The sequence below is a fragment of the Rutidosis leptorrhynchoides genome, chromosome 7, assembly GCF_046630445.1.
Source record: "Rutidosis leptorrhynchoides isolate AG116_Rl617_1_P2 chromosome 7, CSIRO_AGI_Rlap_v1, whole genome shotgun sequence".
NCBI classification, from domain to species: domain Eukaryota; kingdom Viridiplantae; phylum Streptophyta; class Magnoliopsida; order Asterales; family Asteraceae; genus Rutidosis; species Rutidosis leptorrhynchoides.
The window spans coordinates 150262389-150268388 of NC_092339.1; positions in this window are offsets into that span (position 1 = coordinate 150262389).

Below are 6000 nucleotides of genomic sequence, written 5' to 3' on the forward strand. Positions count from 1 at the left end.
TGGTACCCAAATTCTTTCAGCCCTATACCGGGTTCCATCTTCCCGAATATTATGATGCTTCTTCGATCCTTTGGGTATTTCATTCTTTAAATTTCCCTCTTTTAAAACTCCTTGTTGTGCCTCCTTTATTTGAGTAGTAAGGTTATTGTGAATCATTATATTCATAGATTTTACTCGAATGGGTTCTCTGTCCTTCCTGCTCAAGGCGTCGGCTACCACATTTGCCTTCCCTGGGTGGTAACGAATCTCAAAGTCGTAATCATTCAACAATTCAATCCACCTACGCTGCCTCATATTCAGTTGTTTCTGATTAAATATGTGTTGAAGACTTTTGTGGTCAGTATATATAATACTTTTGACCCCATATAAGTAGTGCCTCCAAGTCTTTAATGCAAAAACAACTGCGCCAAATTCCAAATCATGCGTCATATAATTTTGCTCGTGAATCTTCAATTGTCTAGACGCATAAGCAATCACCTTCGTTCGTTGCATTAATACACAACTGAGACCTTGCTTTGATGCGTCACAATAAATCACAAAATCATCATTCCCTTCAGGCAATGACAATATATGTGCCGTAGTTAGCTTTTTCTTCAATAACTGAAACGCTTTCTCTTGTTCATCCTTCCATTCAAATTTCTTCCCTTTATGCGTTAATGCAGTCAAGGGTTTTGCTATTCTGGAAAAGTCTTGGATGAACCTTCTGTAGTAACCAGCTAGTCCTAAAAACTGGCGTATGTGTTTAAGAGTTTTCGGGGTTTCCCAATTTTCAACAGTTTCTATCTTTGCTGGATCCACCTTAATACCTTTTTTGTTCACTATGTGACCGAGGAATTGAACTTCTTCCAACCAAAATGCACACTTTGAAAATTTAGCGTACAATTCTTCCTTCCTCAATACTTCTAACACCTTTCTCAAATGTTCACCGTGTTCTTGGTCATTCTTTGAGTAAATAAGTATGTCATCAATGAAAACAATGACAAACTTGTCAAGGTATGGTCCACACACTCGGTTCATAAGGTCCATGAACACAGCTGGTGCATTAGTTAAACCAAACGGCATGACCATAAACTCGTAATGACCGTAACATGTTCTGAAAGCAGTCTTTGGAATATCATCTTCTTTCACCCGCATTTGATGATACCCGGAACGTAAGTCAATCTTTGAATAAACAGACGAGCCTTGTAGTTGATCAAATAAGTCGTCGATTCTCGGTAGTGGGTAGCAGTTCTTGATGGTAAGTTTGTTCAACTCTCGGTAGTCGATACACAACCTGAATGTACCATCTTTCTTCTTGACAAACAAAACAGGAGCTCCCCACGGTGATGTGCTTGGTCGAATGAAACTACGCTCTAAAAGTTCTTGTAATTGGCTTTGCAGTTCTTTCATCTCGCTGGGTGCGAGTCTGTAAGTAGCACGAGCTATTGGTGCAGCTCCTGGTACAAGATCTATTTGAAATTCAACGGATCGATGTGGGGGTAATCCCGGTAATTCTTTCGAAAATACATCGGGAAATTCTTTTGCGACGGGAACATCATTGATGCTCTTTTCTTCAGTTTGTACTTTCTCGACGTATGCTAGAACAGCATAGCAACCTTTTCTTATTAGTTTTTGTGCCTTCAAATTACTAATAAGATGTAGATTCATGTTGCCCTTTTCTCCGTACACCATTAAGGGTTCTCCTTCTTCTCGTACAATGTGAATTGCATTTTTATAACATACGATCTCTGCTTTCACCTTCTTCAGCCAGTCCATGCCAACTATTACATCAAAACTCCCTAACTCTACTGGTATCAAATCAATCTTAAATATTTCGCTACCCAGTTTAATTTCTCGATTCCGGCATATATTATCTGCTGAAATTAATTTACCGTTTGCTAATTCGAGTAAAAATTTACTATCCAACGGCGTCAATGGACAACTTAATTTAGCACAAAAATCTCTACTCATATAGCTTCTATCCGCACCCGAATCAAATAAAACGTAAGCAGATTTATTGTCAATAAGAAACGTACCTGTAACAAGCTCCGGGTCTTCCTGTGCCTCTGCCGCATTAATATTGAAAACTCTTCCGCGGCCTTGTCGATTCGTGTTCTCCTGGTTCGGGCAATTTCTAATAATGTGGCCCGGTTTTCCACATTTATAACAAACTACATTGGCATAACTTGTTCTGACACTACTTGCTCCGCCATTACTCGTTCCGACACCATTTGTTCCTTTCGTTCTGTTAACCCCTGGTCTGTAGACCTCACACTTTGCCGCGCTATGACCATTTCTTTTACACTTGTTGCAAAATTTGGTGCAGAACCCCGAGTGATACTTTTCACACCTTTGGCATAGCTGCTTCTGATTGTTGTTGTTGTTGCGATTGTTATTGTTGTTGGGACGATTGTTGTAGTTGTTGTTGTTGTTGTTGTTGTTGTTGTTGGTTGTTGTTGTTGTTGGGCCGCTTGTTGTAGTTGCGATTGATGTTGCGATTGTTGGGATAATTGTTGCGATTATTATTGTAATTGCTGTTGTTGTTGTATTGGTGATTCTTATCACCGTTTTCCTCCCACTTTCTTTTGACTTGCTTCACATTGGCCTCTTCAGCCGTCTATTCTTTAATTCTTTCCTCAATCTGGTTCACTAGTTTGTGAGCCATTCTACATGCCTGTTGTATGGAGGCGGGCTCGTGTGAACTTATATCTTCTTGGATTCTTTCCGGTAATCCTTTCACAAACGCGTCGATCTTCTCTTCCTCATCTTCGAACGCTCCTGGACACAATTGGCACAATTCTGTGAATCGTCTTTCATACGTGGTAATATCAAATCCTTGGGTTCGTAACCCTCTAAGTTCTATCTTGAGCTTATTGACCTCGGTTCTGGGACAGTACTTCTCGTTCATCAAGTGCTTGAATGCTGACCACGGTAGTGTGTAAGCATCATCTTGTCCCACTTGCTCTAGATAGGTATTCCACCATGTTAACGCAGAACCTGTGAAGGTATGCGTAGCGTACTTCACTTTGTCCTCTTCAGTACACTTACTTATGGCAAACACCGATTCGACCTTCTCGGTCCACCGTTTCAATCCGATCGGTCCTTCGGTTCCATCAAATTCCAAATATTTGCAGGCAGTGAATTCTTTATAGGTGCATCCTACACGATTTCCTGTACTGCTAGATCCAAGGTTATTGTTGGTATGTAGCGCAGCCTGTACTGCGGCTATGTTTGAAGCTAGAAAAGTACGGAATTCCTCTTCATTCATATTCACGGTGTGTCGAGTAGTCGGTGCCATTTCCTTCAAAATAGTCAAATGGAACAAGTTAATCATACAGAATATTAAGAGTAGTTAATAGTATTTCGTAGCATAATATGAACTCATTTATAAAAGCTTTTTCTTCATATTAGCGTTTTATAAGTTTAAATTCGGGTAGTACCTACCCGTTAAGTTCATACTTAGTAGCTAATATACAATTCAACTACTACAATTCTATATGAAAAACTGATTATAATAATATTTCGCGTTCAAACTTTTATACAATATTTTACAAACTTACAATACCGCTTATTTTACATAAAGCATGAAATATAGCACACAATAACTTTGATACAAGATAGTTGTGAAGATAATTCTAGCTAGTACACAAGTCGTTCAGCAAAGGCAATAAAGACACGTAATTCATACGTCCAGAAACAAGTCATGCATTCTGGTTTTACTAGGATTACTTCCCATCCTTGGTCTTGTGGAACATAACCGTTATGGCCGTTGATAAGACAACGTGTTGTAACGTCGTCAAAGGGACGAGGGTTACGTAATGTCCAACAGTCCCGTAACAATCTAAAAACCTCATTTCTTACCCCAATTACCGACTCCGTCACTTGTGGGAACGTTTTGTTTAATAGTTGTAGCCCGATGTTCTTGTTCTCACTTTGGTGAGAAGCGAACATTACTAACCCGTAAGCATAGCATGCTTCTTTATGTTGCATGTTAGCCGCTTTTTCTAAATCATGAAGTCCTATATTTGGATACATTGAGTCAAAATAATTTCTTAACCCGTTGCGTAAAATAGCATTTGGGTTCCCCGTAATATATGCGTCAAAGTAAACACATCGTAACTTATGGGTTTCCCAATGTGATATCCCCCATCTTTCAAACGAAAGTCTCTTATAAACCAAGACATTCTTGGAACATTCTTCGAATGTCTTACAAACTGATTTCGCCGTAAATAGTTGTGCCGAAGAATTCTGACCGACTCTAGACAAGATTTCATCAATCATGTCTCCGGGTAGGTCTCTTAAAATATTGGGTTGTCTATCCATTTTGTGTTTTTAAACTGTAAAATAGACAAGAGTTAGATTCATAAAAAAAATACTTATTAATACAAGCAATTTTTACATATATCATAAAGCATAAGCACACTATATTACATATATTACACCACACGAATACAACTATATTATTCCGACTCGCTCGTTTCTTCTTCTTCGGTTTTGGTTCGTTTTGCCAAGTTTCTAGGGATATATGATGTTCCCCTAATACTAGCTGTCGTTTTCCACAACGGTTTAGAAAAACCTGGTGGTTTAGAGGTTCCCGGGTCATTGTTACAACTTAAGGACTTCGGGGGTTGACGATACATATAAAGTTCATCGGGGTTGGAATTAGATTTCTCTATTTTTATGCCCTTTCCCTTATTATTTTCTTTTGCTTTTTTTAAATTCTGTTAGGGTAATTTCTATAACATCCTCGGAATTCTCGTCGGAATCCGATTCATCGGAGAATTGGTAATCCTCCCAATATTTTGCTTCCTTGGCGGAAACACCATTGACCATAATTAACCTTGGTCGGTTGGTTAAGGATTTTCTTTTACTTAACCGTTTTATTATTTCCCCCACCGGTTCTATTTCCTCCTCCGGTTCCTCCTCTTCCGGTTCTGATTCTTCTTCCGGTTCTGATCCTTCTTCCGGTTCCTCTTCGGGAACTTGTGAATCAGTCCAATATATATTCGACTTTTCGTTATTATTAGGTGAGTCAATGGGATTTGTGCTAGAGGTAGACATCTATCACACAATATCAAACATGTTAAGAGATTAATGTATCACATAATATATACATGTTAATAATATATAGTTTCCAACAAAAATGTTAAGCAATCATTTTTAAAGAAAACAAGGTCGAAGTCCAGACTCACTAATGCATCCTAATAAACTCGATAAGACACACTAATGCAAATTTTCTGGTTCTCTAAGACCAACGCTCGGATACCAACTCAAATGTCCCGTTCTTATTGATTAAAAACGTTCCATATTAATTGATTTCGTTGCGAGGTTTTGACCTCTATATGAGACGTTTTTCAAAGACTGCATTCATTTTTAAAACAAACCATAACCTTTATTTCATAAATAAAGGTTTAAAAAGCTTTACGTAGATTATCAAATAATGATAATCTAAAATATCCTGTTTACACATGACCATTACATAATGGTTTACAATACAAATATGTTACATCGAAATCAGTTTCTTGAATGCAGTTTTTATACAATATCATACAAACATGGACTCCAAATCTTGTCCTTATTTTAGTATGCAACAGCGGAAGCTCTTAGTATTCACCTGAGAATAAACATGCTTTAAACGTCAACAAAAATGTTGGTGAGTTATAGGTTTAACCTATATATATCAAATCGTAACAATAGACCACAAGATTTCATATTTCAATACACATCCCATACATAGAGATAAAAATCATTCATATGGTGAACACCTGGTAACCGACATTAACAAGATGCATATATAAGAATATCCCCATCATTCCGGGACACCCTTCGGATATGATATAAATTTCGAAGTACTAAAGCATCCGGTACTTTGGATGGGGTTTGTTAGGCCCAATAGATCTATCTTTAGGATTCTCGTCAATTAGGGTGTCTATTCCCTAATTCTTAGATTACCAGACTTAATAAAAAGGGGCATATTCGATTTCGATAATTCAACCATAGAATGTAGTTTCACGTACTTGT